Source organism: Diceros bicornis, chromosome 26, assembly GCF_020826845.1.
Source record: "Diceros bicornis minor isolate mBicDic1 chromosome 26, mDicBic1.mat.cur, whole genome shotgun sequence".
Lineage (NCBI taxonomy): Eukaryota > Metazoa > Chordata > Mammalia > Perissodactyla > Rhinocerotidae > Diceros > Diceros bicornis.
Window position 1 is genome coordinate 26181496 of NC_080765.1, and position 23359 is coordinate 26204854.

Consider the following 23359-nt stretch of genomic DNA (forward strand, 5'->3'; position numbering starts at 1 on the left):
AACACAGAAGCAGAGGCTGGAGCCATGGGGCTATAAGCCAAGGGATGCTAGCAGCCACCGAAGCTGGAAGAGGAAAGGAAGAGATTCTCACCTGGAACATCTGGAGGGACCACGGCCCTACCAACACCTGGATTTCAGACTCTGGCCTCCAGAACCATGAGAGAATAAATTTCTGTTGTTTTAAGCCACCAAGTGTGTGGTAATTTGTTACAGCAGCCTCAGGAAACTAATACATAGGGATTATATTTGCTACCCCTTAGGGTGTTGTAAGAATTAAATGATTCAGTATGTCTACAGCATTTGTAACTGTATGTGGTATGGGCTATAAAAGGCCTTTACCAAGTAGGTATCGGCACCATTATTTTTAAATGGAGGGAGAAACTGAGTCTCAGGGAGGGCTGTGGGACACGAAAGCCTGGGTGCTAAACCCCAGCACCACTGCACTCTTCTCTTGATCGAGCTGAAATCTCAGAGCCCTAAACTCCAGCAGGAGCCTGAGAAGACGGTTCCAAAAGCCAAGGGTCAAACTATTCAAAGCCGGGCTGGAAGTTCAGGGGCACAGAGCACAGCTCCAACCTCCCGCTCCTGTGTCATTGGTCCACCCATGTGAGCCGGACCAAGGGCAAGGAGTTTTCTCTCCCTTAGATTGCCCACATCCTGCCATCCGCTCCAGTTACATCTGAGGCCTGCCCCAGTCAGGCCCATAATAATAATAAAAATAACAAATACTACCACTTATTTTTACTTACAGTGTACCAGGCTTTGAACAAAGTGCTTTAGACATTTTACCATACTTAATCCATAATTATTGTACCCATTTTACAGATAAAGAATAGGAAGTTCAGGGTCAAATGGCATGCCCAAGGTCAAATGGAATTCAAATCCAGGTCCATCTGTCCGCATGTCCTTAGGTCCAGCAATCTTCCTCATTATGGTGGCAGCTTAATATGTGGCAGGCTCTCGGCCAGGGCTTCCAGGTGCACTTTCCCTGAGTCCTGTTAGCACCCCTATCTACAGGTGGGGAGACTGATGTGCTGACAGGGCAAGCTGCCCAAGGTTGCCCAGAGAGCAAGCAGCTGAGCCAGGACTTGATCTCCAATCTCTTGGCTCTAGAGCCCCAGCTCAGCATCTGCCTGCCTTCTTCCTCCTCCGTTAAGGCTCAGATTCATGTGCAGACACCCAGCAGCTTGGAATTGCAGAGGACACTAAATTCCCTCTCTGCCTGCCTTCTTCCATCAAACCGAAAGGAATCCAGCCAGTGGGAAGCCATAAACCTGAGCGTGCACAGAGATTTCTAACCTATGTTGACATCGACTAAGTCCTCAAAATACACAAGGTCATGTCACCTGCTGAAAAGCCAGGAGAGGCTTTGCAGCAACCAACAATGACGGTTCCTCCCAGGGCTGGGCGGTGAAGCTCTCCCTTTGTTGCCGTCACAGAGGCAGTTAGTGGTGAGCGTCTCCATAGGAAATGGTCACTGCAGTCCCCTTCCAAAGCCCCTAAGCCCAACTCCTGGGGGAACCGCAGACCACTGGGAGATCCCCTCTCCCAGACCGGAGCCTTGTGGCTTCTCTGCAGCCCTGAATTTCTGCTTAGTGATGGACACTTCCCTTACTCTTTCCCACACTGTCGTCATTCCCAAAGAAGGCTCTGCGCAGCCTGGGGCCATGTGACTGGGTCTTTCCCCTCTTTTTATACCAGGAAGAGGCTTATCAAAGCAGCCAGGAGAGGAGAGCACATGAGTTTGGGGATCCATCTGCAGGGCCACTGAGCACTCACGATGTGCTAAGCACCGCTTAGGCATTTTGCATCCATTTTCTCACTTCGTTCTCACAACCACCCTGTGAAGTAGGTGTTATCCCCATTCTATAGCTCCAGGTCCTTTCTATGATGCTGAAGATGACAATGATGCTAATAATAATGCCGCTTGGCACTGACCCGTGACTCCATGGCAGACACTTTTATAAGAGCTCTTTGGACTTTAATTCATTTAATCCTCACAACAATCTCATGAGGTATTACAATTACGATGATTATTATGGGGTGTTATTATTCCCATTTTACAGATGAGGAAACTGAGGCACAGACGAATTAAATACGGTCACACAGCTGGTAATTGGAAAAGGCAGGAGTCAGACTCAGGTTATTTACTTCAGGGATTGACTAATTAATGCATGCTTGCTGGCTGCCTGTTTTTGTAAAGAAAGTTTATTGGAACACAGCCATGCCTATTCATTTACGGACTGTCTATGGCTACTGTCCTGTTACAACAGCAGAGTTGATAGCTGGAACAGAGAGGATACAGCTCGCAAACCTAAAATATTTATTACTCTCTGGCCCTTTACAGAAAAAGTTTGCCAACCTCTGGTCTAGTACATGAAGGAGGTGGCATTTGGCATGATCTGAAAAAGCTAAATGCCACTCCTCCAGGATGGCTTCCCAAAGCCCAGATGGAGTGGAGGAAGACACTAAGGCCTCAGTATCAGTTACATCTGTGCGGAAATCCTCGCTCCGAGATATCGCCCCTCTGCAGCACCTTGAGTTTTTCATTAATGAACTTAAGGATAACCATTCCTTTCCCGGGAGACTGCATGTGAAGAGCATTATGTGAGATACCATAAGTAAGGTTCCAAGGAAACAGTAAGTACACAATAAGTGCCCAGAAACCACCAATGGCACAGGTCAAGTGGGAGACTCCCTCTACCTCTCCTGCATCCCAACAGAAGAGAAGTGACAGCTCCATCCCCCACCATCCATGGAGAAATAACACCTGTTATCCCACTGAAGTGCAGAACACTTCCCTCTACTTCACAGTTGCAGGCGCTCGTCAATATGCTGCTTCAGCCCACCAGATGCAAAGAGAATCGCCCTCTCCAGCACAGCCAGCTGCCTCCCGGGCGGGCAAAAAGGGGGAGGAGAGGAAGGAGGGGGAGAGGGAGAAGGGGAAAGGGAGAGGGGGAGGGGAAGAGGGGGAGGGGGAAAGAAAGGAGAAGGGGGAGGGAGAAAAAGAGCGGGAGGTGGGGAGGAAGAGTGAGAGAACGGGAATAGAACCAAGGCCCAGTACCTCTCTGGACAACTGGGGGCCTCCACCACCCCTCTGGGCCTCCTCAGTGTCTAAGCGGCCCCACCTCCAAGTTGAACAAAGGGCCTTTTAGAAGCTGGAGGTGTAGTTCTCAGAATCCCATGAGCCGGTTGCTTCCACAAAATACTTTAATAATGGAAGCTCTGTGTAGCACAGAAAGACCTGGAATCTGCCTGCAGGAGCCCACCCCTGCTCCTCTCTGGAACTGCCGGGCTGAGAGACAATCAGGGATGCTTTATCAGACCAGCTTCCCTGAAGAGCTTCCCAGGGGCACGCTCGGGAACCCAGCCACCATGGACTGTCATAGCCAACATTCCATTCATTGAGCACTTACCATTTAACACTCACAATAACCCAGTGAGGAAGGTTCTGTAAGCTCCATTTTACAAGGAGGATACGGAGGCACAGACAGGTAAAAGATCCAGCACCATGCAATAATTTCTGTTGTTTTAAGTTACCCACACAGTTTGTGGCAATTTGTTCCAGCAGCCACAGGAAACTAGTAGAAGGGCTTTGCACATCGTTTTGCATGTGGTAGTCAAGGAGACCATTAGATCTCACCACAGTCAACCAACTCAGATCAACTAGTAATGCCTAGAGTACATACCCAGTCTGGTCTCCTTAGGAAAGAAGAGAACAATTGATTAGTGATGTCTGCCACAGGTAACAAAACTGGAGTGTTAGTACCAATACTGTGTATTTGTACTTCCTATAAGAATGTTCAATAAAAAGCTATTAAATTAGTAAACAAATGAGACTTCCACAAAGGGGGTCCTCCTGAAAGAGGGAGTGTCTGAGATTGCCTAAATAGCCAGAAGTCTCTAAACACAGCTTATCTCCAAGTGTTCCAAGAGCCTGGGAAGCTCCAACAGAGATCAGGAGCTCAGGGCTCCTCCTTCCCCACAGCTCCTGGCGGGGAGGGGAAAGATACCTGTGTATTTCTCAAATCCATGCCTTTCTTTCCATACTGTGCCTCCAGCCACCATCTCAGCCTCGTCCTCATCACCTCATACTCATACTACAGCATCAGCCCCACCCAGGCCTCCTTCTCCCAGGCTTTCTTCTTCCGCTTCTCCCGTGGGAGGCTGCAGCTCATCTTTCTGATATACCGCTTTCCTGTTTCTGCTCTTCTCATAACCTCTTTAGGGTCTGCTCCTTGCCTTCAGTGCAAAATCTCAACTTTTCTGCTTGACTACAATATCTTCCTTCTCCCTTTTTCCTCTTTCCTCCCCACCTCAGACAAGCTGAGCAGGCAAAATGAATGCCATGGGTGACAGAATCCAGGTCTTTGGCCAGGAACAGCTTCAGGGTGCCCAGTAGTTTTTCTGGGTGTGCATTTGGGAAGATGTCAGTTATGACGATTGCAGCTGCAAGTAACGGAATTCAGGGCTCAAAATGGCCTCAGTGATTGCAACCTGTCTCATCTTCCCTACAGGGTGTCCCAAAGAAAGTGAGTTTCAGGAGTGGTTGATTCAGCCACTCAGCAGCGTTATCAAGGACCCAGGTTCTTTTCAATTCTCTCTTAGACATCCTCGGGGCTGGTGTTCTCAGGTTGGTATTACTTTATTTTCAGGTGACAATCACTGGGGGCAAGAAGAGAGGTCACTTATTCCGGTTACTCTCCTTTAGGACCTGTCAACTAACTTTTCCCAGATATCCCTAGCAAATTTCCTGTCATGTCCTATTGGCTACTTTGGGGTCATATGCTCATTCTGAACCATTCTCTGACTGGGGAGTGGGATTAGCCTCAGACCAATCAGATTCACTCCTTGTTCTGGGGCTGGGTTCAGCTTCAAGGCTCGTGCTTGGGTCAGGGAGGGGAAGGTAATCAAAAGCAAAGGTCTGCTAGGAAGGGGCAAGTGGATGCTGGCGGGGGAGGGGGGGTGTGTGGGAATGGGGGATGGGTGGCAGACAATGGCACCCATTACAGAAGAGTTAAAGGCACAGCCTTGGACTTGACATCTTTGAGAAATTCTCAGAACCTTGCAGGATAAGATGCCCCATCTCAGCCACCTCCTCCCTAATCTAAGGCACCATCATCTCTTGACAGAGCCACTGCAGTAGCCTCCTGTTTTCCCTACATCCTCTCTTGATCCCCCAATCCATTCTTTACTAACATCTGGAATTACATTTTTTAAACGTACATCTGATCTTGCCTAAAAGCCCTCCATGGCTTCCCATTGCTCTTAAGATAAAGCCCCAACTCTTAACATTTACTTAAATGTTAAGGCAGGATCTGGCCCCTGCCAGCCCCCCATCACCTTGGGTCACTTTCTTCCCTCCCTCACTAGCCTTATCTTTATGCCTTGCACCTGTTCCCTCAACTTCCTTGAACCTTGAAGGAGCACTTTCCCTTCTTAGGGCCTCTACAGAGGCTGTTTCCTCTCCCAGTCCACCATCTTGGCTTGACAAACTCTTTCTCATTGAAAGTAATGTTTAACGTCCATAGTCAGTCAGCTTCTTGTGGTATTTGTTCTCGGAGTATCTTTTCCTTCGTCGCATTGGTCCCAATTGTAATAATAAAGCTTTTCATGTAATTAATTGATTTACATCCATATCCCCTTGCTAAACTGTAACCACCATGAAAGCAGGGCCCAGGTTTATTTCCTCCTTTACTGTACCCTCCAAACCTGGCATGTAGTAGGTGTTCAATAAATAATGGAGTTATTCAGGATTCGGGATTGCAAGCAACAGAAACTCACTACATTATTTAGAATATAATTTCAGCTGCTGTACCAGAGACCCAGAGCACTAGAGGCTCAATAAAATAGATTTCTTTCTCTGACGTGTAATAGTCTTGGTGTAAGCATTCCCAAGCTGACATGACAGCTCCATGATGTTAGGGACCCAGCTTCTTGTGGTCTTGTTGGTCCATCATCCCTTGGGTACTGTCCTATCTTTTTTGTGTGTGTGTGTGAGGAAAATCGGCCCTGAGCTAACATCTGCCAATCCTCCTCCTTTTGCTGAGGAAGACTGGCCCTGGGCTAACATCCATGCCCATCTTCCTCCACTTTATATGGGATGCCACCACAGCATGGCTTGACAAGCGGTACGTTGATGCGCGCCCGGGATCCGAACCAGCGAACCCCAGGCCGCCGCAGTGGAGCGCGCACACCTAACCGCTTGTGCCACTGGGCCAGCCCCTGGCTGGCCCCTTACATCTTTTGATGTAAGGTAGTTTATGGCCACATCGACATTCCTGTCAGCAGGAAAGGAGAAAAGTAAAACAGGCAGAGGCAGATCACCCTTTTGTTCAACGGGACAACCCAGAAATTACATGCAAACTTTCTGCTTACATCTCATTGGCCAGAGCTTAGACATATCATCACCCAGTTGTAAGGAAGCAAGGAGGAAATATGGTCTTTATTTTGGGCAGGCACATGGACAGCTAAAATTCAGGGGTCTTTAAGAAGAAGGGAAGAATGGATATTATGAGAAAATTATCACTACCTTTAACAAGGTTAGGCAATTTATCGCTTCACCTAATCCCTGAAACATGGTTAACAATGAAACCTCATGAGAGGCAGGGACACTCTGGGCCTCAGGACAAGGAGAATTAGGAGAGACTCTCCCTCCATCTTCATCTCAGCTCCCTTTGCGTGTCACCTCTTTCTCAATGTGACAGCTCCTGAATTATACATCTTACAATGCCCACAGTTGGAGGCAGACTGGCTCCCTTGATCAATTCTTGGGGAAGTCCAATGCCCACTTTAAATTAAGCCATTGTGGTCAGGGAGTCAGAGTCCTGTAAGAACATTCTACTAAAACTAAGTGGGTAAACAGAGATGCCCCCTACATGACAGAAAGATAGATCGAACAAATAAGTCAGCAACTTTGCACATTCTTTCCTGTCATCTTGTATTTCTGGCTAATATTCATGTGTCAACACCTTGAAGGCCGAAGCTTCCATGTGACCCCATTCCTATCTCCCCAGACGCTGGGATCACTCAGTGAACATTTGTTGAGACAAGAGTCAAAGAATCAATACTTGACATTAATATCAGACAGCACCATAAAGATGATCAGTGGACTAAACACACAGGGAGCCTCAGAGTGGGACAACTTAGTAACTGCAATGGGAAAGGTAACAGTGGACTTGGAAAAGCCCCAAGGCTGTGGTTTGCTGAGTTTGGTCTTTGTGTCCAGCTGATAGGAGGTCCTTGGGGTGCAATAAAGGCAGCACATGCTAACCTGAGGCCAGAAACCGTCTTCATTACCAGAGTGCTTCTGCTATCCTTTACATCTAAATGAGACCCAGTGGGCTAAGTTTGGAACATGATTCTCAGGGATTTTGCAAGATGGCTCATTAACATAATTCCCCTAAATAGAAACCAAAGAAGCTCTTGTTGAAAATTTTCCACTAGATATTACATGGCCATAATCCCTGCGTCATTAGGTGCCTAGCTCTGAATTCTAATTGCAGACCTTCCCTATGATCTGTGAAGGGCTCAGCTCTAGAGGCCTTTCTATCATTTAATAAACAGTTATTGAGCTCCTATGTGTTGAGTCCTCGGCTAGGTGTCGAAGATTCAGAGATAAGAGATAGTTCCTGACCTCAAGAAGCTCATAGTCTAATAGGTGGGACAGAGAAGTAGACAGATAATTGCAATGCAAAGGATATATGGTGTGTGTGCATGAAAGAGAGAGAGACAGAGATGGAGACAGAGAAACAGAGAGAGAATATGAGCAAAATGCTTTAGGGAAAACCAACAGCTCCTCAGCTTGGTGGAGGGCGTCGATGTGCAGAAGGAGAGTCAGGGAAAGTTTTCTGAACTAGACAATCCGTTAGCTATTTTGAGGATCAGTAGGTGAAAATAGGAAGAAAGATATTCCTGCCTGGGGGAACAGTATGTACAAAGGCCTAGAGGCATGAGGGACAACCTCAGAGTCAGGGGCCTGCAGGTAGTTCAGTATGTCTGGAACTTAAGAAAGTGAACTGAGAAGTGGAGACAGGCACGTCTGTACCGGTGGGCGGGGGTCAGATCACTACATGCCTAGGAAACCACAGCAAGGAGATGTTTTCAAGGGCTAAGTGGGAGTGTGAGAGGAAAAGGAGGACACTGATCAAAACCATTTTGTATATGATGCCTAGAGGATCCACCTCTTGGCAAAAGCCCCTTCTTCTTATCCTAGAAACCTTTCCACCCTCCCACTCATCCCCTCATCTTAATGTGGCCGCAGTCAGAGGCACCAGGTTACAATCTGACCTTGCAGTTGATTGGTTTGGAGGAAGATCACTTGATTCAAGCTGGACCAATCAGGCTTCTGTAATGTGACGATGTTGGGTACAGAATGTTGTATGCATTTTAGAGGAATGAGACAGTCTTGAAGGTTTCTCAGCGTATCAGAGGATTACTCCAGTCTTTCATTTACTGAGGCCCAAACTAGGGGCTGGGAGTTGGGGATGGTGACTTTCCTAGGACCACACAGCAAGACACCCAGGCCCACCGTTGTCCCACTTGCTTGAGCAAAACGGAGAATGGTTTTCCAAAGCATAAACTACTCCCATGCCTTCTGCTCCAAATTTTTCTGCCAGCCTTTTCATTATTTCAGACCCAAGCCCACCCACTTATATCTGTCTGACATGATACAGTATCTATCTTGTGAGAAATGGTGAAATGGACTATAATAAATATATTGCTTAAGCGAGGAAAGTTGATAGGAATATAAATACGAAGCATGATATATAAAACCCCACACATCCCAATGGCCTCGTTTATTAAAATCTTGCCATGCTAAATTTACGAAGAGCACTCATCTCTATACGGGCTCTCATAAAACACCACACGGGCTATTGCTCACATGGAAACCCTCCCCAATTTCACTATGAGCTGACCTTTCTCTATGTCAACCCCAAGGTCTGGCTAGTGTCCACCAGGGACTGGGCATTTAGGGGCATCCAGGGTAGGATTTAGATTTGGCTTGAAGTGCAGATATAAAGCTCTGGTCCAGGTTAAAATGAGAGTTAAAATGGAATTTCTCAAAGAATGGTACTATCCGGGTCATTCTTGTCACTAGCCACCCCTCTAATTAATCCCGAGCCAGACTCCAAATAAGCAAAGTTTATTTACCTAATTATATTTAATGAACACCTACTATGTTCTAAGTATTGGTGGAACAGAAGTAAGTTACCCACAGCTCTTGCCTTTAAAGTATCCACAATAGAATGAGGAAATAAATATGCAAACATAAGATTTTGACACATGGTGATAAGTGGTATATGAGAGTGGAAAGGAAATAACCATAACAGTTGAGAGTCTGTGGCGGGCCAGGCACTGTGCTGTCTTTATATCACTGTCTTGCATTTACATATGAATCTCCTCTTTACAGTTACGGAAAATGAAGCTCACTGAGTCAAACAGAGACGGATTTGAACCCAGGTCTGTCTGGATCTAAAGATTACACTTTATTCTCCAGTTCCTTTTGACCCTTGCCTTTAAGATGGGTGTGGGATCTGTGTGCAGGGTTAGCACTGGATAATAACTAATATACTTCAAGGTCCCCGCTGACCTGCTGCAACCTGCTACTTCTCGTTCCTACTCTTCCCACTCCCTAGATGTGCACTTTAAGGAGTTTTTGCACTGCTCTGGTTCCATACTGATATATATCTATCAGTTATCGCCTGCCCACCGTCCACTCCCTTTTCTTCTTGTAGTGGGACACTGGTACCCCTTTCCCTCTCTCCATCCACACGCTCAGATGGAGCTGATCCCATTCACATGACCCAGACCCAGCACAGTCACAGTGACTGGTTCAGGGACGGGCATGTGATCTATCCCAGCCCAATTGGAATGAATTTGTGGGCTTTGCTGGAATCGTTGGGAAAGAGGTGCTGTCTGTTGGCTGGGTTGCTAAGGAGATGGAGTGTAAGCCTGAAGCTGTCCATGGCCATTCCTGCCTCTCTTTGGGGAGAACTTGCTGTTGAATGACATCAACACAGACTAAGCAGAGCCGAGAGATGGAGAGAGACTGGTCCCTGATTCCCTTTTCAGTTCATTTTCAGCATTAGATACAGCCTAGCTTGAAACCTGCACTACCACAGACTGTCAAGGTACACAAGCCAGTAAGTGATCTTTTTAGCTTATGCCAAATTGAATTGAGTTTCCACCATTTCAATCAAAAGAGCCCTAATTAATCTAGCCACCCATCTCATCTCCTAGAACTCCTAGAGGCTGGAGCTCAGACTTGGGTAAAGTCCACCAAGTCATCCAGCTCCTAAAATCCCCACCAGCTAGCCAGCTCTCCATCCAGGCAGAAGAGCAAAGAATTCAGATCTCAGACCCAGAATCCTCTCTGTCAATTCATTCCATCATCTTCCTCAGTGAAACTGGGAGAAAAAGTTGAGAAACGTCTCCTTATATGGCTTGAAGAGAAGACAACCTCACAACACTGGGTATTTTTGAAGCTATTCTCCAATATGAGTTCTTAGGAGAAAAGTGTGTGGTGGGAAGCTAGGTACTTGGCCTTGAAATAAACAAAACTCCCTCTCATTAGAGTACTAAGTAAAAATAAAAGTGTGTCTGAAATTATACACAAAAGATGGTTTAAACCATGAGAAGATACATAGGGAGAAAAACTGGGACAGAACTTTAAAACATAGTGTTAAATCTAAAAAAGGGAAGAAAACTGATTAAGATTTATTGTATGCCACCATTTAAGTATATTAAAATCATATACCTACAAAAATCAACCCTGCAGATTTTATAAGTAAACGTATATTAGGAATGTATATCAAAAAAACATTAAAGCCTGGGAGAGAGAGGATTGGGCGTAGAGACAGGATGAATGGGGGAAACTAAATAAAATAAGAGAGGTGTTGCATAAGCCAATGATGATTATGAGCTATGATCTGGAATTATGAGTAACTGAGCTCTCTGCATCTGGGGTTATAGATAAGAATGGAAGGAAGGAATACTAGAAGGAAACACTCCAAAATGTTAGCAGTAGTTGTACTTTAGTCAGGGAGCATTTGGTTACCAGGAAGAAGAAACTTCCTGAAGAAAGCTTAAGTTAAAAGAGGGTTGGTTGTACGTACTGGATTGTGGACAGTTCAGGCTGGCCTCAAAGAGCTGCGATCTTAGGTACTCTCTCACCTCGCTCTGTATCAGAAGCAAACGCTCTCTCAGATCTGCCTCTCATCCTGTCCTCTGCCTTCACACAAGATCCATCATGGACTTCACACTGGGACCCTTCACAACGGGTCCACATGCCTTTGTGGTTCAGCAGCCCTCCCTTTCCCCGGCTAACGGTCTCTGTGACTCTGTTCTAAATTGAGGAGAGACAGATGTAACTGGCTCTGCCTGCATCAGCTATTTATTCCTGGTTTAAACAGTGCTGGTGATAGTGAAGGGGAGTTGGGGGGGATGAAAGGGAAATGAGAAGGGGGCTGGAGGCCAAGAAGACAGTGGGAGGAAAGATTAGTATATCAGGCACAGACTGTCCCTCAGTGTTGGGATTCTGGATGGTTACTTTCTTTATAATTGTTAGCATGACCCAATTCTCCTAAAATGACATGAGTTGGGGATAGAATGACTAATGTTTAAAGGTACAGGCTCTGGAGTCAGACAAAACTGGCTTCAATTTGTTCCTCTTCCACTTCTTAGCTGTGTGACTTGAGCAAGTCACTTCACCTCTCTGAGCGTCTCTTTCCTCATCTGAAATATAGGGTGTTAACTTTCTCATAATCTCTTATAAGCATTAAGTAGCATAACATAATAAAGCATTGAGCACAGTGTGTCATTCATGGTATCACTCAAGAAATGCTATTATATATATTATTAGTATATATAATTTTTATAATTAAAAATTTCTAAACAAACAAAAACTCTTTACAGACACATGTCAGTTATCATCATTGAGCTCTGTTGCTATTGTTGTTTTCCTACCCATTCCTCCTTGGAATACAGAATTTGTCTGTGCTGGAAATGGCTGTTGGCAATTACTGCTGTGTACCAAGTGCCGCCCTCCCCCAACACACATAATCAATAAACTAAGACAGCTCTCTCTTCCCAGCAGCCCTCATCTACTCTACTAATTGAACATTACAAGGCATGCTCAGAGGGTCCCTGGGCTCATATGTTAATTGACTGCACACCCACTTAATGGGGAACTCCCCAATTCCCCAAGCAGGAGTAGACTCCATGCTCCCTCCTGCACCTACAGTGCATTCTGGGAGCCTCTGGAGGCGAGAAGGCTGGCAGGTGGTGCATATGATCAATCAATTAGGAGCATGTTGAGAGTTTTGACTCCAAGCCTAGCTAATCGCATAATTAAATCTCCACCCATCCTCCATCCCAATTCCCAGTCCAAAAGGCTCTCCCCAGCCTGCCATCCCTGTTTGATGATGGGCAGTCAAGGTGGGGCTGTGGAGATATGAGCTCTGCTCAGGTCTGTCCACGGCAGAGACAGCCCCTCCCCCTCCTCCTGGTCCTCATTTCTGAAGCTGAAAAAAACTGACCAGGAAAACGTTCTTTGAGACCGCCTCGGAACGAAAGTGGACTAACTTCTTCAAAAGGTTGTGTGAGGATTAAAGGAAATAATAGAGAGTGAAATGAAGCTTTTCAAGGGGAAAAACCTCAGCCTGCACTGCATAAGCAAAGCCTGTTGATCTATTCTTCTCAAGATATTGTGCCACACACAGCTAGTTCTCCCTCTCCTGCTCATAGCCATTCTCCTCTTTACCATAGAAACCCTGTTTGTTCATAGCATCCACATGTGCAACTAAAATAAAATGTCTTTCCCAGGCTCCTTTGAGTGAGGAGTGACCCCATAACATACTGCTGTTCAGAGAGATGTTGGTAGTAGACCTCAGAGAGGGTGACCCTGCAAAAATAATAATGGGGAACCTACAGAGGAGGGTGCTTTGGCCTTTGGCCCTTCACCTTCTCCTTTTCCCTCTCTTGAAGACAGATGCAATGTCTGGAGGTGGAGCAACCGTTTTGCAACCACGAAGGAGAAGGCCAACCTCTAAGGATGAACGAGCTGAAAAAACTGTAAGGAGTCTGGGTCTCTAATGGCACCATGAAGAGCCATAACAGCCTAGGCTGTTGCTCTGGATTTGTTGTTATGTGGGAAAATAAAGCCCTATTTGGTGAAATCACTGTGGGCAGCTATAACCTGCATTTGAACACACTCCTAACTGATGCAGATGCTGCCATCAGCCTGACACATAGATGTATTGATGTATAATAGTAATGGTAACAATAATAACAACAACATATACTAAGCATATGCTATAGCATAAGATTATTGGAAGGATTGCCTGAGACAAAGTAGTTAAAACTCTTAGTACAGTGGCAGGCACATGGCAAATGTTCATGAATCTTGGCTTTTATTGGAACTTGAGGTTGAGAGAATTTATAAGACTTATCAAGATGTCTTTGATAAGACTTATCAAGAAGTTGGAGCAGAAACCAACACCAAGATTTGGGAACCACAAAAGAAGCGATAACACCAATCCCAAACTCAGGACCCTTCCGTGTTAGCAAAGATCCTGGACTTGCCTCTTACAAGCTGTGTGACCTCAGGCAAGTTACTTAATCTCTTGGAACCTCAGTCTCCTCTTCTGCAAAATGGGGTAATTGTGAGGATTAAATGAGGTTTGTCCAGTGTAAGGGCTTAATATGTGTGGTTGGTGCTTGTGGTTAATTCCACCTGGAGATGGGCAGGAATCTAAAAGGACAGAATCTTGCAGGACACTGAGACAGGCTGCAAGACAACATCCCAGTCTTTCAGCAAAGGTGTTTTCCAGCAGGCCCCATGAAAAGCAAGAGGCACTCAGCACTTTCCTCGCTTTGATAAAAATCTCTCGGAGAGGCAGTAAATTACAAATCCTTGTTTCAGCTAAATCAAACATACAGCAGATTCCATTGGCATTTAATACTGATATTATAGCCCCCAGGAATAACAAATGAAAGTAATTAAGTTTAATGATTCCAACAAACCCAATACGCTTGATTGCAGTGTGTGTGCCTAATTATCTTCCCTTTTTTGTTGTTGTGTGCATGGTATAAATAAGGCTTATTTCTAAAAAAAAAAAAAAAAGGCACTAATTTTAAGATGCATTAGGGAAAGTTGCATCTGCAGCACCTTTCAGAAGGGCTCGCTCAAAACCCTGAGTGGGGAGAAAGTCGCTTGGCTTGTCAAAATGGCAAAGGAGGGATGACGTAATACTCAGGTCTCAACTGTGAGGCAAAACCAGCCTTCCCAGCAGCAGAGGAGGAAAGCAAGGAGGCCCAGGCCTCAAGGCTCTCCCACCCTCTCCCCACCAAGGTAAAGGAAAAACAGAGATGGGGCAGAGGCTAGACATACCCTGGGGGAGGAAATGGTCTGACTGTTGCCCACAGGCAACCTAGAGAGACGCCCTTATGGTGGATGGAATCATTGGCCTCAATGACACAACACCTCCTTGTATCCATGCTCTTTGCCATGGAACTTGTGCTTCCTTCCACTAAAAGGACAGAATATATTTCCCCACCCCTTGACTTTGGTTCCGAATATGTACCTTGCTTTGCTGATAGAATGAAGTGGAACTGACAGGGTGCCAGCTACAAGCCTAAGACTTAAGAGACCTTGAGTGTTTCGATGTACTATCTTGTGTTTCTGCCATTGCCATGTGACCACGGCTGGGCTAGCCTGCTGGTCCCAGGTGGAGAAGGAGAGACACATGGAGCAGAGCCATTGAGTCAAGCCCAGCCTAGATCAGCCAGGCCCTGGCCAAGCCACAGACATTAGAGCTCAATATATGCTTATTGTTGACTTATTATTAAATGTCACTGGGGGCCGGCCCCGTGGCTTAGTGGTTAAGTGCACGCGCTCTGCTGCTGGCGGCTCAGGTTCGGATCCCGGGCTTGCACTGACGCACCACTTGTCTGGCCATGCTGAGGCCGTGTCCCACATACAGCAACTAGAAGGCTGTGCAGCTATAACATACAACTATCTACTGGGGCTTTGGGGGAAAAATAGATAAATAAATAAAGTTATAAAAAAAAAAATGCCACTGGGATGTTGGAGTTCTTTATGTAGCATAAGGGTTTTGATATAAGAATGAAAACCTTGAAATGCTTTGAGAATTTTGTGACAATAAGCAAGTTTCCCAACTTTCAGGGGATTCTGAAAACTGTATCTGACCCAAGGAAAAATTAGAACCCCCTTGAAACAGTTAACCACAGTTCCCTGTACTCAGCCACAAGCTGAGAACTCCTGAGGCATCCTTGGCTTTTCCCTCTAAACTCACTGTCTCTTCCCAGCTACATATTCAGTGACATCATGTTAGTAACTTCAAATCAGCCATGGTGGGAGTATTTATGCTGTATAAAACAGCAAACACTATAAACCAGGGCTTTTTCTCTTCCCAGAGAGCCAGCTTACCAGCATCCCTGTGCCTCCCTCCATCAGTTGGTCAAGTCATCTTGCTGCTTTGACATCAGCAATGTCTCTTGGAATTAGCCCCTCTTCCTCATCCTGGCTTCTGCGGTCCTTGCACAGGGGGTAGCCTGGAGCTGCAAAGGATGTGTCAAAGTCTAGTGATCTGTGTTCAAATCCTAGCTCTGCTCCTTAGCAGTTGCATGATCCTAGTGAGTCCCTTAAACTCTCTAAGCCTCACTCTCCACATCGGTAAAATGGAAATAATAAAAGAGTATCTAACTCTTAAGGTTAGCACATGGCACTATTTCTGACACCTCCCAAGCCCATAATAAGTGGACGCTGTCATTACTTGGCTCATGTTTACATCACCTTTTGCCCTGGTTAATTGCAACACCTTCCAACTGACCTCCCTGTGCATGATCTTGCCCCCCCTTTCCCTCCATCCTCCCCACGGCAGACAGAGAAAACTTGAAAAGACACAAATAGGATTGTGTCACTCCTTTGCTCAAAACCCTCCAGTCACCCCCCTTTGCCTTCAGGAGACAGTCCCAATTTACAAGTGGGGAACTTGGAGCTTGGAGAGGTTAAGACATTTGTCCAAGTTCATGCGAGTAGCAAATGAAATAGGATTGGAATCCAGGCTCTCCACCTCCACATTTCACCCTCTTAACCACTATGCTGCACTGGGGATGAAAGGATAGGTGAGTAGAAGGGATGCATGGATGAACAGATGGAATAACTAAAGGACAGAAAGATGGAGGATGGATGGAAGCCTAGAAAGGACGGCAGACTCTGGAATGAAAGGATGGATGGATCGATGGATGGAAGGGTAGAAGGATAGAAAGATGGAAGGATGAATGGACTGAAGGATGGAAAGACATAGGGATTCTCCTAAGTTGCATTTTCTCCTTCCCTCTGGCCTGGCCTTTCCTAGCAAGGGCTTATCTCATGGACACCTACCTGGGACATCTGCTGAGAATGCAGCAAGTGCTGTGGACCTGTCCACTGCCTAGCTCCTAGCTCCTAGTTCCCTTTTCCTCCTGCTGGCTCAAGCCCAACTTGTTCCTAAACAAGTCTCTCTTGGTGATCATTTTCCTGTGAACTGACCACTTCTACCTTCTTCCAGAAGCTCAGGTTTTCCCATGACCAGGGATCAAATTTTGTACCTTAATAGCTAATATATACTAGGCACTTAACTGTATTATATAATTATATGATAATTATATAACTATCTCATTTAATCTTCACCATACTCTTATAAAGTAGGAACTATTATTTTCTCCATTCCAAAGATGAATAAACAGAGTCAGAAAGAGCTTAATTTGCCCAAAGTTGCACAAGTACGAAGTGGTGGATCCAGGATTAAACTCAGGTGGTCAGACCGCAGAGCCGGCACCCACAATGACTGTACTGTGCTGCTCTGTCTCCTTAGCTACGTCAGCTGTTGGCTCTATTCTCTGAATTTGGATAGATAAGCTGTTATCAGTCCATGAGGGCCAGAGTCATACGGTCTCCTCTGACCTTACCTAAGGCATTTCTCACACACCTGCCAATTTATACTACACAACCACCTTGAGCAGCTGTGGAGTACAGGTAACAGAATATATAATGATTACCAAACCAGAGTGGTAGGGGCCAAAGCCACCTCCCACATGGGATTATAGCATCGTTGACATCTTACCTGAGAAAAACACACTGTAGGGGGTTTGGCCTAGTTGAGACAAAAGATCCATGGTGGTTTCAGAATCTGGAAAACCTGGATTCTAGCCCCAGCCCTGCCATTCAGTTAAGCTCTGTGACTCTGGGAAAATTACTTAACATCTCTGAGCCTCGGTTTTCTTATCTGCAAAATGGGGAGTAAAATAGCAGCTAGTATGAATAGTTGTGAGAATTAAATGAGATAATGTGTACAAAGGGCTTGGTACAATCAGAAATACACAAACGATAGCGATTGTTGCTTTTATGTCTTGATAGCAGCAACCTCTCTCTGGGCAGATAATCTGCCTGGAAATTTTCTAAACAGTGCTAGACTGTAGAAAAATCCCTCTCCACCATTAAGACACATGATATAGTGTAAACACCACCCGGGGAGAAAGGTTATGTTTCTTCAATGTGTTGTTGTTGTTTTAAACAAAATGAAAAACTCAATCAACTTTGACCAAACCCCAAACCCCTCACTCTCTGCTCCTCTTCTCCTCCCCAAGGCCCCCACCTCCTTCCGGGGGAATCAGTTGGGTGAGTTCCTCCTTGGGTTTGATTATCTTCCCCTTGTTAACTGACAGGGTTCAATGCAATTTCATTTCATTGGGAGGAAGTGGTTCAGAAATCAAGGTCATTTAATTTCTGAAAGGTAAGTGAAGGGTTGCCTTTCCCAAATGATCTTTCTGCCATTTACTCCCCTTAAAATGAAAAGTACAGTGGTTAATACAATGACTTCAAGGTCATCTTAGATCACCTTTCCAAATAAGAGAAAAATTCTTTCTATGGGATTTTAACTAGGTTGAGTACAATTAATTCTTCCTTTGGTACTTATTCCATTTCTTTTCCTTTCTGTAATTACTGCCAGTGTAACGCTCCTCACACACACAAATGGAGCCGAAGAAAGCCGTGCGATTATCCTTTATTTCTCCTTCATGCAAGAAAGGTGGATGTTATCCACTGCATTCAGTCTTTATAAATCTGAGGGCTGTAGTCCTAGTAGCCTTACACACGAGAGTGTCAGCATCATTGTAAGGAGTGAGGGGGTTCCTAATGTGACCTAACACCGTGACACACAGGTCTCCCCTTCACCTGGTCTGCAGAAAATGATTAAGCAACAGGACAAAGAAAACCAACTCGTTTGCATGTTGTCAATCAATAAACATGTATTGACTGCCTACCAAGGGCTCAGTAGGGTGTTAGGTGCATGAGAGTGGGGGTTACCAAAGAGACTAAGGAGCTTAGATAGGTTTGGTGAGACAGAAAATTAGCAGGTAAAATAAATCAACAATGTACAACTTTGCCCTAGAACAGCAAAGGCACTGAGTGCACCGTGGTGGTGATGGGGGTGGGGGGAGGCAACCAGAATGTTCCACAGAGGAAGTGAGGTTTGAGTTGACTTTGAAAGCACAAGTAGGATTCAGGTCATTCACTCACTTAAAAATAAATATTTCCTGGGTGCCTAACATGTGCTGGACATTGCATAAGTACTTTACATGCGATATTTCATTCTTCCTCACTTCAGTCCTGAGGGGCAGGTTCTACCTTACTCCCACTTTACAGATGAGGAAAGTAAGGCTCAGAGACATTAAGCAAACTGCCCAAGGACACGTAACAGTGGCAGAGCTGGGATTCAAAGCCAAGTTTCTCTGACTGCAGACCTCAAGACAAAAAGGGAGAGAATAATGGAACCCACTGAGAAGGGAGGGATCACAGGTAGTTGTCTGGATAGGGAAGAAAACAGGAACAGACCTTTATTAAGTGTCCACAAGCCAGGCTCTCTGGTAAGTGCGTCTCCTCAGATACCTCTAACACTGTTTTATTTTCATCATAGCACTTGTCAGTACCTGCTATTTTCTTACTTTGATTGTTGATTTATTTTATCAGTCTCCTCCTCCCTCTAGAATGTGAACTTCAAGAAAGGAAGGCCATATCTGACTTGATTGCTGCAGAAACTACTCAGCACCTAGGTCCCTGACTGGAACATAGTAGGTGATCAACAAGAACGTGTGGGATGACAGACTAAATCTAATTTCCCAGGAGCCAAGGGGAGGAGGGTCTACATCCTAAACTTCAACAAGGCACGCTTCATGCCTGTCCTGTGCCCCACTGTATTATCAGCACCTAGGACAGTGCCCACAGCAAGGGGCCAGCTGCTCAATGACTGTTGAATGGAGAGAAAAAAGGGAGGGAGCGAGGAAGGGAGGGAGGGAGGATGGAAGGAAGGAATCAGCTGGAGCAGAAGGACACTCACAAGTTTAGTAGAAAACAGATTCAAGTTCAGCTAAATTATTATTCCCCCTCACTGATGGACAGAGCCACTCTGCTAGAGACTGACCCAGAGAAAACTCACTGCCTTGAATCCATTCACAAGAAGACCCAAATGCCTGGCTGTTCCATATGCCTGATGATTCTCCTCTGTGCATATCACCCTGGCCTGACCCTAAAGGGAAAGTGCCCTCTGGATTTTGCAGATCTCACCACCAGCTTGAATTCTCTTTTCATTAATTTGTGTTTTCCTAAGGAATATTTATTCATGTAGTTTCCATTTGGGCAATTATTGAAATTATGTCTAATTATGTGATGATGGTAAATAATAATAATCACCTAGCTGCAACATGCTCTGTTTCTATTATGGGTATGGATGTTGTGCAATTTACTAAGAAATGTTCTAAGGTAGGAGTGTTGATTAGGAAGAAGGGAGGGTATCATTTTGAATATTTGGTTGAGTTATCACTATTCCTACCCAACTGCTATGCAGAAAAGGTCCTATATCTTTTTTTTATCCCGCCCTAGGGCTGTACTCTTTGAATATTATTACCATGATTACTATTAATAATAGCTACTTTTAATTCACTTACAATGTGCCAGATTTACTTTAAATCCAAATTAAAATTCAATGCAAACTTAAATGCTCTCAGAGACCCAGAAAGTATGGTAGATGACTGAAGTAGCTGGGCTAGGGATACAATTGGAGCAGGGGGTCTGAGGTGAACTGCAGCTTGCATGCCCCATCTAAAGGAGACAGCCGTCACTTAACTGCAGCTGAGTATTGCCATTTGGAGATGTTGGAATGGTACTGCCAATTCTGACTTTTCAGGAGAAGCCAGAAATGTGGATTTTCATGTGAAATTCCCAGGTTTTTTAACTACTGTGTGCATCAAGAGACTGTGTGCTGCCCATTTATAACCCCTCAATCTCACTCATCCTCTGCCGGAAGCCTCTCGGAAAGCTCGTCTTTGAGCAGGGGCTGTTCGACATTGTTGATTGTGGTGTGGAGGGAAGGAAGGAAAAATTGCATCGAGCCAATGTGGAGGCTGTAAGACCCCATTACTCATTTTTATTTAAAATCTCATGAAGGTAATTTCAGAGAACAATGAAGTATCATCAGAAGTCTTGTCAGAGAAGAGAGGCGGGTGAGGGGACGGATGTAATTACTGGCAGCACTGATAAGGAGAGCCAGAAACAGACAAGCCAGAGTCATGAAGAAAACTGTCCTCCTCCCATTCTCCCCACCTTATAGGGAAGGGGGTGCCACACACCCCTGGGGCTGGCCAAGACAGGGATCTGAAGAGAAGGGGTGCCAGGTTGCCCCAGCCAGAGCCCCAGGATCAGCAGGGATAGGAAGAGCCTGACCCTGGCTCTTTTGTAACAGAGGAAAGAGGCCTCATGCTCTTCCCACCTGAGTTTAAATGTCATAACTCAGGGAAGTCTTATGGCCAAGTTCCAACCTCTTGATATTTCCCCCCGTAATACCCTACACCTCCCGTTTGTAACATTCATTACACACACGGTTATCTGTTTATGTCAGATCCACTTTCCCTCCTGAATATCAGAGCAGGGATTTTATCTGTCTTGTTTACCACTGTATCCTTAGCACCCACAGTGCTGACACACAGTAGGCACTCAATAAATAACGATTTATAAATGAACCAGTGTATGAATGGTCATTTGACCTTGGGCGCAGGTCACTTAATTGCACCATGCCTCACCTGTAAAACAGCAATAATAGTAGTACCTCTTAGAATTGCTATCTTCTCTGTGTTAGAACCCACAGAAAATTGGTACACTGTGTTTCACCTGCTCTCCACAACAGGCATCTGAGGTTGGCAGGTTTCTTTATGCCAACTTTGTACTGAGGAAACACAGGCTTTCAGCAGTTAAATGGCTTGCTCAAGGTCACACAGCTAGGAAGTGACACAGTGGAGATTCCAACCCCGGTCTGAGTCTTTATCACCTTCCCCACAGGAATTTGAAGAGTGAAAAGTCATTCTATCAAACTGGTGGGAGCCAAAGCGAGCGTCATAAAGGAGGTGCATTTATCTCGGGTCTTGAAGATGAATAGGATCTGACAGGCAGAGGAAGCAGAGAAAGTATTCAAAGTAGAAGGAATAACTCACGTAAAAGCCTAGAAATGGCAGGCCCATTCAAGGAATGGTGAATGGATCATTTTGGATAAAAGCGGTTCCTGAGTAAGGCTGAAACCACATTGTGAACACTTTGAATTCACTCATTCTCTCAACAATTATTTATTGAGTGTCTGCCACGTGTGAGGCACTGTGTCAGGTGACGAGGAGAGGGAGCAAAGCACCCGAGTTTCCTGTCCCCACAGAGACGACAGTCTAGCACCTTGCTACTGTGACTCCATAGCATCGTGGCAAGGACCAAATTAAGAAGTATCCAAGAAATTCCTTTTAAAAGCTGAAACCGTGCTATTTAAAATTCTTCCCTCTGTTCTGCTATGTCAGTTAGACGCCTCATGGCGATTAAATGAAAACTCTAGTTCAAACTGGCTTTCACAGAAACAGTATTCATTGACTCAGATAAGAGAAAAAGTGGAGCATGATCTGGCCTCGCTGTTTTCAGGAGCTTTGCTAAGTGAACAGAGCAAAGTTCACCACGACTCTCTGCTCAGCTCTCCTCTGTGTGGGGGCTTCATTCTCAGACTGCCCGGCGGCTCTCAACAGCTCCAGAGCTCACACCTTCACAGCTTCACGTCCTACCGAGACGAAGCTTCTCTTTCCCAACAGATGAACCTGAGTTCAACTTTCATTGGCCAGAAAGTGATCACGTGCTCATCTTAGACCCAATCACTACACCCACAGGGAGGGGATGTGCCAATTGGCTTTGACTAATCAGGACCTCTTTCTTCTCACCCAGCCAAGCAAAAAACATAGGCTAAAAGTTAAAGAAAAGTGGTTCTTCAAAGAAAATTCTGGGGATAATTTTACCAGAAGAATGGCAAATTTGGGAGATCAAAGCAAAGCAGTCCATTACTATTACCGGCATGAAATTTGTGATCTTAAGGAATCTCACATTACCAAAAATCACATTATAAATACAACATCAGACTTGCGAAGCCAAAGTTGGGGGAGGAGGGTTTAGCAGAAATTTCAGTAACAAAGGTTTTCTTTTTTAAAAATAGATGTGTTTATTTTGTCATTGCAAGCTATAAAACTGACAAGACATCGCTGAGCAAATCCTTAGCAATACTTGAGATTAGACCCAAATCAGTGAACTTCGAGAATGGTGGCTCTCAACACTGGCTTCACATTAAATCACCAGGAGAGCTCTTAAAAATGCTGATGCCCACCAATCACCCACAGTGATTCTGATTGAATTTGTCTAGGGTGTGGTCTGCTAGTGGGATTTTTTAAAACAGTGGTTCTCAACTTTGGCCACAATTAGAATCTCTTGGAGAGTTTTTAAAAATCCCAAAGTCCAGGCTACATCCCAGACCAGTTACATCAGAATTCATGGAGGTGGGACCCAGGCATCAGCATATTTTGAAGTTCCCTTGAGCATCACAGTTTGCAGCAACCAAAGGAAGCTTAAAGAACATGTCCCCAGCAAGCAGATAACTGGTCTGTAAAGCAGCTGGGTGTTCCTTTGCAACGTATAAGATGATTTTTCTTCTTATATCCATGCTTCTGGTTCCCAATTTTGTTCCCATTATAAACAATAGAAGTCTGAGTTAGGCAAGCCATGTCCGTTAAATTAATTGATGACATCAGATCCATTTCCATTTCCTACTATAACAACTTGTGCGGTAGAAGAAGTTGCCTGGACCAGAGCTAATTTTCATGGCTCCCACATGAGGCACCACAAGTCACCAGCATTGTCAATGAGCCGAGTTAAGGATTTGCATTAAGAGCTAATATTTAATAACGGCTTAGTTTGTGACAGGCACTGTTCTAAGCAGTTGACATAGAC